Source organism: Hyla sarda, unplaced genomic scaffold, assembly GCF_029499605.1.
Source record: "Hyla sarda isolate aHylSar1 unplaced genomic scaffold, aHylSar1.hap1 scaffold_675, whole genome shotgun sequence".
NCBI lineage: Eukaryota > Metazoa > Chordata > Amphibia > Anura > Hylidae > Hyla > Hyla sarda.
In genome coordinates, this window is record NW_026610692.1 from 1 (window position 1) to 14114 (window position 14114).

The 14114-nt window shown below is 45.8% G+C and overlaps 6 non-coding genes across 6 annotated transcripts; all 6 read left to right on the plus strand.

Moving 5' to 3' along the window:
* Positions 1 to 1139: 1139 nt before the first annotated feature.
* Positions 1140 to 1330, plus strand: LOC130343178 (U2 spliceosomal RNA). Its single transcript, XR_008882555.1, has one exon. It is a non-coding gene; the product is annotated as a U2 spliceosomal RNA (small nuclear RNA).
* Positions 1331 to 3403: 2073 nt separating this feature from the next.
* Positions 3404 to 3594, plus strand: LOC130343214 (U2 spliceosomal RNA). The gene has a single exon (XR_008882586.1). It is a non-coding gene; the product is annotated as a U2 spliceosomal RNA (small nuclear RNA).
* A 2085-nt stretch (positions 3595 to 5679) lies between these two features.
* LOC130343189 (U2 spliceosomal RNA) lies at positions 5680 to 5870 on the plus strand. Its single transcript, XR_008882566.1, has one exon. It is a non-coding gene; the product is annotated as a U2 spliceosomal RNA (small nuclear RNA).
* A 2090-nt stretch (positions 5871 to 7960) lies between these two features.
* On the plus strand, positions 7961 to 8151 carry LOC130343226 (U2 spliceosomal RNA). The gene has a single exon (XR_008882597.1). It is a non-coding gene; the product is annotated as a U2 spliceosomal RNA (small nuclear RNA).
* Positions 8152 to 10231: 2080 nt separating this feature from the next.
* On the plus strand, positions 10232 to 10422 carry LOC130343238 (U2 spliceosomal RNA). Its single transcript, XR_008882608.1, has one exon. It is a non-coding gene; the product is annotated as a U2 spliceosomal RNA (small nuclear RNA).
* Positions 10423 to 12512: 2090 nt separating this feature from the next.
* On the plus strand, positions 12513 to 12703 carry LOC130343251 (U2 spliceosomal RNA). The gene has a single exon (XR_008882619.1). It is a non-coding gene; the product is annotated as a U2 spliceosomal RNA (small nuclear RNA).
* Positions 12704 to 14114: the final 1411 nt, after the last annotated feature.

Sequence of the window (14114 nt, forward strand, 5' to 3'; positions counted from 1 at the left end):
CTTAGAAAATTATCCCCCAGTGTCTCCATCTGCTGGCGGTATTGAATAAGCATTGCTGCACTGATGGGGTATGCATTAGACGAAAAAAAAGAAGAAAAAGAAGAATAATACGCCCAGAAAAGAGGCGAAAAGGAGAAAAACGTAAAAAAACGTGAAAAAAAAGTAAGAGGAAGAGAAGGGAAAAAAAGGTGGAAATGGGTTTAAAAGTGATTTCGGCGGAGAAATATATATATATATATATATATATATATATATATATATATATACGCGCACACACACACATATATATAAACGTATTCTCCGTTGAGATATTGCAGCCGCTGCTGTGTCCAGGCCCAGGAGCCTTAGCACTGTGCTGTGATGTCACTCAATACCACTGACATCACTAGGTGTAAACAACATCTCTCCTTTGCTGTGTATGTGACTATGGAGCTGTTTGGTGATGTCGTCTATTATGGCCTTCATAGAAGCAACAGGAGATTGTTGCATCCATCTAGAACCCTCAGAACTACAGTGCTATGATGTCACTCACTTCCACAGGCCTTGCAGAGTGTAAACAACAACAACCCAGCTTTGTTGTGTATGTAACCATAGGGATTTGTGATGTCACCTAGAACCTTCACAGCAGCGACAGCTTTATGAGGAGCATCAGCACTGCTCTGCCTGAGCAGAACCATCACCGCCATAGGTTGTCAAATAACCCGGATTTAACCCACACAGGTAAGTCCAATGGGGTGCAGGCATGTCCTCTATGCTTACAGCTTCCCGTGGGTGTTGGTTTGATACCGTTTGGGGACAGCCAAGGAGGCATCTGCAGGCAACAAAGGTAGGTGTGTGCTTGTGTGTGTGTTTCCTATGCAGATCCTAAGCCCAGTGTCACATGCAAGTAGGAGGAGTAAGAAGGGTTCCTGGCAAATCCGGGTTATGGATTGCATTTAAAAAGGCCCCGTGGGAGTGCAATGGGCCCCTGTCTTGCTGCTTAGCAATAATGGTATGGGTTTAGGTTCTGCTGTGTGTACTGGTGGTTGACTGCCCCCCAGCCCAGAGTGTGCATGGAAAATTGTCTGGCAGCCTCCCTGACAGCAAGCAGTGATAGTGCCCATGAAGGGCACCTTGTTGGGCCCGCCCCTTTCACGGTTATCGCTTCTCGGCCTTTTGGCTAAGATCAAGTGTAGTATCTGTTCTTATCAGTTTAATATCTGATACGTCCCCTATCTGGGGACCATATATTAAATGGATTTTTGAGAACGGGGGCCGATTTCGAAGCTTGCTTCCGTCGCCCTATGCATTGACCCGATATGGCAGTATCTTCGGGTACAGTGCACCACCCCCTTACAGGGTTAAAAAGAAAGATTCCTACTTTCATTGCTACCTGCTTGCTGGCTAGCCAGCTAGCCAGCCCTGTGGGCCTTGCTGCTGCTGCAGCCAAAAAACAAAAGGTGGTGCTGCTGCTGCTTCTGCTGCTTCTGCTTCTGCTTGTGTCTGGCCGCTGTTGGAGCGTCCAGGCACAGGACTTCTGCTGCTGCTGACTAAATGGCCTCCTTAATTGGATCATTTGAGTAGCCAGCACACCTGTGCAGGTAGGGCATGACATGATAGGCAGCTGCCTTGATAGCGGGTGGGTGCTGAATGTTCCTAATTGACAAAATAAGATTAATGCTTATGAAGAAATATAAAATCTCATCCCTTCCCCAATATCGCGCCACACCGCTACCCCTTAATTCCATGGTTGAACTTGATGGACATATGTCTTTTTTCGACCGTACTAACTATGTAACTATGTAACATAACATGGGGGGGGGGGGGGGTCTCCTGGCTGTTCACACAGGTGTGTCATTGCTGTACATTGACCATGCATTGCTTCTGTGGTATTGCAAAGGCAAAGACAAATGCTTCCAGCCATCCATTGCACTAATGGATTGGTCATCAGCTGGCTGTCTATGTCCCGCATCAATATAGACCAAAGTACAGAGGGTTAGGCTATGCTATTGTGCACCTACCTGATGCATCAGAAGGTGCGAGGCCCTTGCTAAATTCTGTGCACAGACTTTGAGATCTATACTTTAGACTGTATCTAAACCTGCTCCAACATGGACTGACATTCTGGCCTACTTTCAGCCGATGCGACTTGTCTGTCGCTGAACAGTCGCTTTTTATGTATTCAGCACCTATGTATAATGTTGTAAAAATGCTCTAGAAGCTAAAGTCGCAGAAATGTCACACATATTTGGCCTGCAACTTTCTGTGCGACAAATTCAGACAGGAAAAATCAGTATAAATCCTTAGAAAATTATCCCCCAGTGTCTCCATCTGCTGGCGGTATTGAATAAGCATTGCTGCACTGATGGGGTATGCATTAGACGAAAAAAAAGAAGAAAAAGAAGAATAATACGCCCAGAAAAGAGGCGAAAAGGAGAAAAACGTAAAAAAAGTGAAAAAAAAGTAAGAGGAAGAGAAGGGAAAAAAAGGTGGAAATGGGTTTAAAAGTGATTTCGGCGGAGAAATATATATATATATATATATATATATACGCGCACACACACACATATATATAAACGTATTCTCCGTTGAGATATTGCAGCCGCTGCTGTGTCCAGGCCCAGGAGCCTTAGCACTGTGCTGTGATGTCACTCAATACCACTGACATCACTAGGTGTAAACAACATCTCTCCTTTGCTGTGTATGTGACTATGGAGCTGTTTGGTGATGTCGTCTATTATGGCCTTCATAGAAGCAACAGGAGATTGTTGCATCCATCTAGAACCCTCAGAACTACAGTGCTATGATGTCACTCACTTCCACAGGCCTTGCAGAGTGTAAACAACAACAACCCAGCTTTGTTGTGTATGTAACCATAGGGATTTGTGATGTCACCTAGAACCTTCACAGCAGCGACAGCTTTATGAGGAGCATCAGCACTGCTCTGCCTGAGCAGAACCATCACCGCCATAGGTTGTCAAATAACCCGGATTTAACCCACACAGGTAAGTCCAATGGGGTGCAGGCATGTCCTCTATGCTTGCAGCTTCCCGTGGGTGTTGGTTTGATACCGTTTGGGGACAGCCAAGGAGGCATCTGCAGGCAACAAAGGTAGGTGTGTGCTTGTGTGTGTGTTTCCTATGCAGATCCTAAGCCCAGTGTCACATGCAAGTAGGAGGAGTAAGAAGGGTTCCTGGCAAATCCGGGTTATGGATTGCATTTAAAAAGGCCCCGTGGGAGTGCAATGGGCCCCTGTCTTGCTGCTTAGCAATAATGGTATGGGTTTAGGTTCTGCTGTGTGTACTGGTGGTTGACTGCCCCCCAGCCCAGAGTGTGCATGGAAAATTGTCTGGCAGCCTCCCTGACAGCAAGCAGTGATAGTGCCCATGAAGGGCACCTTGTTGGGCCGGCCCCTTTCACGGTTATCGCTTCTCGGCCTTTTGGCTAAGATCAAGTGTAGTATCTGTTCTTATCAGTTTAATATCTGATACGTCCCCTATCTGGGGACCATATATTAAATGGATTTTTGAGAACGGGGGCCGATTTCGAAGCTTGCTTCCGTCGCCCTATGCATTGACCCGATATGGCAGTATCTTCGGGTACAGTGCACCACCCCCTTACAGGGTTAAAAAGAAAGATTCCTACTTTCATTGCTACCTGCTTGCTGGCTAGCCAGCTAGCCAGCCCTGTGGGCCTTGCTGCTGCTGCAGCCAAAAAACAAAAGGTGGTGCTGCTGCTGCTTCTGCTGCTTCTGCTTCTGCTTGTGTCTGGCCGCTGTTGGAGCGTCCAGGCACAGGACTTCTGCTGCTGCTGACTAAATGGCCTCCTTAATTGGATCATTTGAGTAGCCAGCACACCTGTGCAGGTAGGGCATGACATGATAGGCAGCTGCCTTGATAGCGGGTGGGTGCTGAATGTTCCTAATTGACAAAATAAGATTAATGCTTATGAAGAAATATAAAATCTCATCCCTTCCCCAATATCGCGCCACACCCCTACCCCTTAATTCCCTGGTTGAACTTGATGGACATATGTCTTTTTTCGACCGTACTAACTATGTAACTATGTAACATAACATGGGGGGGGTCTCCTGGCTGTTCACACAGGTGTGTCATTGCTGTACATTGACCATGCATTGCTTCTGTGGTATTGCAAAGGCAAAGACAAATGCTTCCAGCCATCCATTGCACTAATGGATTGGTCATCAGCTGGCTGTCTATGTCCCGCATCAATATAGACCAAAGTACAGAGGGTTAGGCTATGCTATTGTGCACCTACCTGATGCATCAGAAGGTGCGAGGCCCTTGCTAAATTCTGTGCACAGACTTTGAGATCTATACTTTAGACTGTATCTAAACCTGCTCCAACATGGACTGACATTCTGGCCTACTTTCAGCCGATGCGACTTGTCTGTCGCTGAACAGTCGCTTTTTATGTATTCAGCACCTATGTATAATGTTGTAAAAATGCTCTAGAAGCTAAAGTCGCAGAAATGTCACACATATTTGGCCTGCAACTTTCTGTGCGACAAATTCAGACAGGAAAAATCAGTATAAATCCTTAGAAAATTATCCCCCAGTGTCTCCATCTGCTGGCGGTATTGAATAAGCATTGCTGCACTGATGGGGTATGCATTAGACGAAAAAAAAGAAGAAAAAGAAGAATAATACGCCCAGAAAAGAGGCGAAAAGGAGAAAAACGTAAAAAAACGTGAAAAAAAAGTAAGAGGAAGAGAAGGGAAAAAAAGGTGGAAATGGGTTTAAAAGTGATTTCGGCGGAGAAATATATATATATATATATATATATATATATATATATATATATATACGCGCACACACACACATATATATAAACGTATTCTCCGTTGAGATATTGCAGCCGCTGCTGTGTCCAGGCCCAGGAGCCTTAGCACTGTGCTGTGATGTCACTCAATACCACTGACATCACTAGGTGTAAACAACATCTCTCCTTTGCTGTGTATGTGACTATGGAGCTGTTTGGTGATGTCGTCTATTATGGCCTTCATAGAAGCAACAGGAGATTGTTGCATCCATCTAGAACCCTCAGAACTACAGTGCTATGATGTCACTCACTTCCACAGGCCTTGCAGAGTGTAAACAACAACAACCCAGCTTTGTTGTGTATGTAACCATAGGGATTTGTGATGTCACCTAGAACCTTCACAGCAGCGACAGCTTTATGAGGAGCATCAGCACTGCTCTGCCTGAGCAGAACCATCACCGCCATAGGTTGTCAAATAACCCGGATTTAACCCACACAGGTAAGTCCAATGGGGTGCAGGCATGTCCTCTATGCTTACAGCTTCCCGTGGGTGTTGGTTTGATACCGTTTGGGGACAGCCAAGGAGGCATCTGCAGGCAACAAAGGTAGGTGTGTGCTTGTGTGTGTGTTTCCTATGCAGATCCTAAGCCCAGTGTCACATGCAAGTAGGAGGAGTAAGAAGGGTTCCTGGCAAATCCGGGTTATGGATTGCATTTAAAAAGGCCCCGTGGGAGTGCAATGGGCCCCTGTCTTGCTGCTTAGCAATAATGGTATGGGTTTAGGTTCTGCTGTGTGTACTGGTGGTTGACTGCCCCCCAGCCCAGAGTGTGCATGGAAAATTGTCTGGCAGCCTCCCTGACAGCAAGCAGTGATAGTGCCCATGAAGGGCACCTTGTTGGGCCCGCCCCTTTCACGGTTATCGCTTCTCGGCCTTTTGGCTAAGATCAAATGTAGTATCTGTTCTTATCAGTTTAATATCTGATACGTCCCCTATCTGGGGACCATATATTAAATGGATTTTTGAGAACGGGGGCCGATTTCGAAGCTTGCTTCCGTCGCCCTATGCATTGACCCGATATGGCAGTATCTTCGGGTACAGTGCACCACCCCCTTACAGGGTTAAAAAGAAAGATTCCTACTTTCATTGCTACCTGCTTGCTGGCTAGCCAGCTAGCCAGCCCTGTGGGCCTTGCTGCTGCTGCAGCCAAAAAACAAAAGGTGGTGCTGCTGCTGCTTCTGCTGCTTCTGCTTCTGCTTGTGTCTGGCCGCTGTTGGAGCGTCCAGGCACAGGACTTCTGCTGCTGCTGACTAAATGGCCTCCTTAATTGGATCATTTGAGTAGCCAGCACACCTGTGCAGGTAGGGCATGACATGATAGGCAGCTGCCTTGATAGCGGGTGGGTGCTGAATGTTCCTAATTGACAAAATAAGATTAATGCTTATGAAGAAATATAAAATCTCATCCCTTCCCCAATATCGCGCCACACCCCTACCCCTTAATTCCCTGGTTGAACTTGATGGACATATGTCTTTTTTCGACCGTACTAACTATGTAACTATGTAACATAACATGGGGGGGGGGGGGGGTCTCCTGGCTGTTCACACAGGTGTGTCATTGCTGTACATTGACCATGCATTGCTTCTGTGGTATTGCAAAGGCAAAGACAAATGCTTCCAGCCATCCATTGCACTAATGGATTGGTCATCAGCTGGCTGTCTATGTCCCGCATCAATATAGACCAAAGTACAGAGGGTTAGGCTATGCTATTGTGCACCTACCTGATGCATCAGAAGGTGCGAGGCCCTTGCTAAATTCTGTGCACAGACTTTGAGATCTATACTTTAGACTGTATCTAAACCTGCTCCAACATGGACTGACATTCTGGCCTACTTTCAGCCGATGCGACTTGTCTGTCGCTGAACAGTCGCTTTTTATGTATTCAGCACCTATGTATAATGTTGTAAAAATGCTCTAGAAGCTAAAGTCGCAGAAATGTCACACATATTTGGCCTGCAACTTTCTGTGCGACAAATTCAGACAGGAAAAATCAGTATAAATCCTTAGAAAATTATCCCCCAGTGTCTCCATCTGCTGGCGGTATTGAATAAGCATTGCTGCACTGATGGGGTATGCATTAGACGAAAAAAAAGAAGAAAAAGAAGAATAATACGCCCAGAAAAGAGGCGAAAAGGAGAAAAACGTAAAAAAACGTGAAAAAAAAGTAAGAGGAAGAGAAGGGAAAAAAAGGTGGAAATGGGTTTAAAAGTGATTTCGGCGGAGAAATATATATATATATATATATATATATATATATATATATATATACGCGCACACACACACATATATATAAACGTATTCTCCGTTGAGATATTGCAGCCGCTGCTGTGTCCAGGCCCAGGAGCCTTAGCACTGTGCTGTGATGTCACTCAATACCACTGACATCACTAGGTGTAAACAACATCTCTCCTTTGCTGTGTATGTGACTATGGAGCTGTTTGGTGATGTCGTCTATTATGGCCTTCATAGAAGCAACAGGAGATTGTTGCATCCATCTAGAACCCTCAGAACTACAGTGCTATGATGTCACTCACTTCCACAGGCCTTGCAGAGTGTAAACAACAACAACCCAGCTTTGTTGTGTATGTAACCATAGGGATTTGTGATGTCACCTAGAACCTTCACAGCAGCGACAGCTTTATGAGGAGCATCAGCACTGCTCTGCCTGAGCAGAACCATCACCGCCATAGGTTGTCAAATAACCCGGATTTAACCCACACAGGTAAGTCCAATGGGGTGCAGGCATGTCCTCTATGCTTACAGCTTCCCGTGGGTGTTGGTTTGATACCGTTTGGGGACAGCCAAGGAGGCATCTGCAGGCAACAAAGGTAGGTGTGTGCTTGTGTGTGTGTTTCCTATGCAGATCCTAAGCCCAGTGTCACATGCAAGTAGGAGGAGTAAGAAGGGTTCCTGGCAAATCCGGGTTATGGATTGCATTTAAAAAGGCCCCGTGGGAGTGCAATGGGCCCCTGTCTTGCTGCTTAGCAATAATGGTATGGGTTTAGGTTCTGCTGTGTGTACTGGTGGTTGACTGCCCCCCAGCCCAGAGTGTGCATGGAAAATTGTCTGGCAGCCTCCCTGACAGCAAGCAGTGATAGTGCCCATGAAGGGCACCTTGTTGGGCCCGCCCCTTTCACGGTTATCGCTTCTCGGCCTTTTGGCTAAGATCAAGTGTAGTATCTGTTCTTATCAGTTTAATATCTGATACGTCCCCTATCTGGGGACCATATATTAAATGGATTTTTGAGAACGGGGGCCGATTTCGAAGCTTGCTTCCGTCGCCCTATGCATTGACCCGATATGGCAGTATCTTCGGGTACAGTGCACCACCCCCTTACAGGGTTAAAAAGAAAGATTCCTACTTTCATTGCTACCTGCTTGCTGGCTAGCCAGCTAGCCAGCCCTGTGGGCCTTGCTGCTGCTGCAGCCAAAAAACAAAAGGTGGTGCTGCTGCTGCTTCTGCTGCTTCTGCTTCTGCTTGTGTCTGGCCGCTGTTGGAGCGTCCAGGCACAGGACTTCTGCTGCTGCTGACTAAATGGCCTCCTTAATTGGATCATTTGAGTAGCCAGCACACCTGTGCAGGTAGGGCATGACATGATAGGCAGCTGCCTTGATAGCGGGTGGGTGCTGAATGTTCCTAATTGACAAAATAAGATTAATGCTTATGAAGAAATATAAAATCTCATCCCTTCCCCAATATCGCGCCACACCCCTACCCCTTAATTCCCTGGTTGAACTTGATGGACATATGTCTTTTTTCGACCGTACTAACTATGTAACTATGTAACATAACATGGGGGGGGGGGGGGGTCTCCTGGCTGTTCACACAGGTGTGTCATTGCTGTACATTGACCATGCATTGCTTCTGTGGTATTGCAAAGGCAAAGACAAATGCTTCCAGCCATCCATTGCACTAATGGATTGGTCATCAGCTGGCTGTCTATGTCCCGCATCAATATAGACCAAAGTACAGAGGGTTAGGCTATGCTATTGTGCACCTACCTGATGCATCAGAAGGTGCGAGGCCCTTGCTAAATTCTGTGCACAGACTTTGAGATCTATACTTTAGACTGTATCTAAACCTGCTCCAACATGGACTGACATTCTGGCCTACTTTCAGCCGATGCGACTTGTCTGTCGCTGAACAGTCGCTTTTTATGTATTCAGCACCTATGTATAATGTTGTAAAAATGCTCTAGAAGCTAAAGTCACAGAAATGTCACACATATTTGGCCTGCAACTTTCTGTGCGACAAATTCAGACAGGAAAAATCAGTATAAATCCTTAGAAAATTATCCCCCAGTGTCTCCATCTGCTGGCGGTATTGAATAAGCATTGCTGCACTGATGGGGTATGCATTAGACGAAAAAAAAGAAGAAAAAGAAGAATAATACGCCCAGAAAAGAGGCGAAAAGGAGAAAAACGTAAAAAAACGTGAAAAAAAAGTAAGAGGAAGAGAAGGGAAAAAAAGGTGGAAATGGGTTTAAAAGTGATTTCGGCGGAGAAATATATATATATATATATATATATATATATATACGCGCACACACACACATATATATAAACGTATTCTCCGTTGAGATATTGCAGCCGCTGCTGTGTCCAGGCCCAGGAGCCTTAGCACTGTGCTGTGATGTCACTCAATACCACTGACATCACTAGGTGTAAACAACATCTCTCCTTTGCTGTGTATGTGACTATGGAGCTGTTTGGTGATGTCGTCTATTATGGCCTTCATAGAAGCAACAGGAGATTGTTGCATCCATCTAGAACCCTCAGAACTACAGTGCTATGATGTCACTCACTTCCACAGGCCTTGCAGAGTGTAAACAACAACAACCCAGCTTTGTTGTGTATGTAACCATAGGGATTTGTGATGTCACCTAGAACCTTCACAGCAGCGACAGCTTTATGAGGAGCATCAGCACTGCTCTGCCTGAGCAGAACCATCACCGCCATAGGTTGTCAAATAACCCGGATTTAACCCACACAGGTAAGTCCAATGGGGTGCAGGCATGTCCTCTATGCTTACAGCTTCCCGTGGGTGTTGGTTTGATACCGTTTGGGGACAGCCAAGGAGGCATCTGCAGGCAACAAAGGTAGGTGTGTGCTTGTGTGTGTGTTTCCTATGCAGATCCTAAGCCCAGTGTCACATGCAAGTAGGAGGAGTAAGAAGGGTTCCTGGCAAATCCGGGTTATGGATTGCATTTAAAAAGGCCCCGTGGGAGTGCAATGGGCCCCTGTCTTGCTGCTTAGCAATAATGGTATGGGTTTAGGTTCTGCTGTGTGTACTGGTGGTTGACTGCCCCCCAGCCCAGAGTGTGCATGGAAAATTGTCTGGCAGCCTCCCTGACAGCAAGCAGTGATAGTGCCCATGAAGGGCACCTTGTTGGGCCCGCCCCTTTCACGGTTATCGCTTCTCGGCCTTTTGGCTAAGATCAAGTGTAGTATCTGTTCTTATCAGTTTAATATCTGATACGTCCCCTATCTGGGGACCATATATTAAATGGATTTTTGAGAACGGGGGCCGATTTCGAAGCTTGCTTCCGTCGCCCTATGCATTGACCCGATATGGCAGTATCTTCGGGTACAGTGCACCACCCCCTTACAGGGTTAAAAAGAAAGATTCCTACTTTCATTGCTACCTGCTTGCTGGCTAGCCAGCTAGCCAGCCCTGTGGGCCTTGCTGCTGCTGCAGCCAAAAAACAAAAGGTGGTGCTGCTGCTGCTTCTGCTGCTTCTGCTTCTGCTTGTGTCTGGCCGCTGTTGGAGCGTCCAGGCACAGGACTTCTGCTGCTGCTGACTAAATGGCCTCCTTAATTGGATCATTTGAGTAGCCAGCACACCTGTGCAGGTAGGGCATGACATGATAGGCAGCTGCCTTGATAGCGGGTGGGTGCTGAATGTTCCTAATTGACAAAATAAGATTAATGCTTATGAAGAAATATAAAATCTCATCCCTTCCCCAATATCGCGCCACACCCCTACCCCTTAATTCCCTGGTTGAACTTGATGGACATATGTCTTTTTTCGACCGTACTAACTATGTAACTATGTAACATAACATGGGGGGGGGGGGGTCTCCTGGCTGTTCACACAGGTGTGTCATTGCTGTACATTGACCATGCATTGCTTCTGTGGTATTGCAAAGGCAAAGACAAATGCTTCCAGCCATCCATTGCACTAATGGATTGGTCATCAGCTGGCTGTCTATGTCCCGCATCAATATAGACCAAAGTACAGAGGGTTAGGCTATGCTATTGTGCACCTACCTGATGCATCAGAAGGTGCGAGGCCCTTGCTAAATTCTGTGCACAGACTTTGAGATCTATACTTTAGACTGTATCTAAACCTGCTCCAACATGGACTGACATTCTGGCCTACTTTCAGCCGATGCGACTTGTCTGTCGCTGAACAGTCGCTTTTTATGTATTCAGCACCTATGTATAATGTTGTAAAAATGCTCTAGAAGCTAAAGTCGCAGAAATGTCACACATATTTGGCCTGCAACTTTCTGTGCGACAAATTCAGACAGGAAAAATCAGTATAAATCCTTAGAAAATTATCCCCCAGTGTCTCCATCTGCTGGCGGTATTGAATAAGCATTGCTGCACTGATGGGGTATGCATTAGACGAAAAAAAAGAAGAAAAAGAAGAATAATACGCCCAGAAAAGAGGCGAAAAGGAGAAAAACGTAAAAAAACGTGAAAAAAAAGTAAGAGGAAGAGAAGGGAAAAAAAGGTGGAAATGGGTTTAAAAGTGATTTCGGCGGAGAAATATATATATATATATATATATATATATATATATATATATATATACGCGCACACACACACATATATATAAACGTATTCTCCGTTGAGATATTGCAGCCGCTGCTGTGTCCAGGCCCAGGAGCCTTAGCACTGTGCTGTGATGTCACTCAATACCACTGACATCACTAGGTGTAAACAACATCTCTCCTTTGCTGTGTATGTGACTATGGAGCTGTTTGGTGATGTCGTCTATTATGGCCTTCATAGAAGCAACAGGAGATTGTTGCATCCATCTAGAACCCTCAGAACTACAGTGCTATGATGTCACTCACTTCCACAGGCCTTGCAGAGTGTAAACAACAACAACCCAGCTTTGTTGTGTATGTAACCATAGGGATTTGTGATGTCACCTAGAACCTTCACAGCAGCGACAGCTTTATGAGGAGCATCAGCACTGCTCTGCCTGAGCAGAACCATCACCGCCATAGGTTGTCAAATAACCCGGATTTAACCCACACAGGTAAGTCCAATGGGGTGCAGGCATGTCCTCTATGCTTACAGCTTCCCGTGGGTGTTGGTTTGATACCGTTTGGGGACAGCCAAGGAGGCATCTGCAGGCAACAAAGGTAGGTGTGTGCTTGTGTGTGTGTTTCCTATGCAGATCCTAAGCCCAGTGTCACATGCAAGTAGGAGGAGTAAGAAGGGTTCCTGGCAAATCCGGGTTATGGATTGCATTTAAAAAGGCCCCGTGGGAGTGCAATGGGCCCCTGTCTTGCTGCTTAGCAATAATGGTATGGGTTTAGGTTCTGCTGTGTGTACTGGTGGTTGACTGCCCCCCAGCCCAGAGTGTGCATGGAAAATTGTCTGGCAGCCTCCCTGACAGCAAGCAGTGATAGTGCCCATGAAGGGCACCTTGTTGGGCCCGCCCCTTTCACGGTTATCGCTTCTCGGCCTTTTGGCTAAGATCAAGTGTAGTATCTGTTCTTATCAGTTTAATATCTGATACGTCCCCTATCTGGGGACCATATATTAAATGGATTTTTGAGAACGGGGGCCGATTTCGAAGCTTGCTTCCGTCGCCCTATGCATTGACCCGATATGGCAGTATCTTCGGGTACAGTGCACCACCCCCTTACAGGGTTAAAAAGAAAGATTCCTACTTTCATTGCTACCTGCTTGCTGGCTAGCCAGCTAGCCAGCCCTGTGGGCCTTGCTGCTGCTGCAGCCAAAAAACAAAAGGTGGTGCTGCTGCTGCTTCTGCTGCTTCTGCTTCTGCTTGTGTCTGGCCGCTGTTGGAGCGTCCAGGCACAGGACTTCTGCTGCTGCTGACTAAATGGCCTCCTTAATTGGATCATTTGAGTAGCCAGCACACCTGTGCAGGTAGGGCATGACATGATAGGCAGCTGCCTTGATAGCGGGTGGGTGCTGAATGTTCCTAATTGACAAAATAAGATTAATGCTTATGAAGAAATATAAAATCTCATCCCTTCCCCAATATCGCGCCACACCCCTACCCCTTAATTCCCTGGTTGAACTTGATGGACATATGTCTTTTTTCGACCGTACTAACTATGTAACTATGTAACATAACATGGGGGGGGGGGGGGGGGGTCTCCTGGCTGTTCACACAGGTGTGTCATTGCTGTACATTGACCATGCATTGCTTCTGTGGTATTGCAAAGGCAGAGACAAATGCTTCCAGCCATCCATTGCACTAATGGATTGGTCATCAGCTGGCTGTCTATGTCCCGCATCAATATAGACCAAAGTACAGAGGGTTAGGCTATGCTATTGTGCACCTACCTGATGCATCAGAAGGTGCGAGGCCCTTGCTAAATTCTGTGCACAGACTTTGAGATCTATACTTTAGACTGTATCTAAACCTGCTCCAACATGGACTGACATTCTGGCCTACTTTCAGCCGATGCGACTTGTCTGTCGCTGAACAGTCGCTTTTTATGTATTCAGCACCTATGTATAATGTTGTAAAAATGCTCTAGAAGCTAAAGTCGCAGAAATGTCACACATATTTGGCCTGCAACTTTCTGTGCGACAAATTCAGACAGGAAAAATCAGTATAAATCCTTAGAAAATTATCCCCCAGTGTCTCCATCTGCTGGCGGTATTGAATAAGCATTGCTGCACTGATGGGGTATGCATTAGACGAAAAAAAAGAAGAAAAAGAAGAATAATACGCCCAGAAAAGAGGCGAAAAGGAGAAAAACGTAAAAAAACGTGAAAAAAAAGTAAGAGGAAGAGAAGGGAAAAAAAGGTGGAAATGGGTTTAAAAGTGATTTCGGCGGAGAAATATATATATATATATATATATATATATATATATATATATATATATATATATATATACGCGCACACACACACATATATATAAACGTATTCTCCGTTGAGATATTGCAGCCGCTGCTGTGTCCAGGCCCAGGAGCCTTAGCACTGTGCTGTGATGTCACTCAATACCACTGACATCACTAGGTGTAAACAACATCTCTCCTTTGCTGTGTATGTGACTATGGAGCTGTTTGGTGA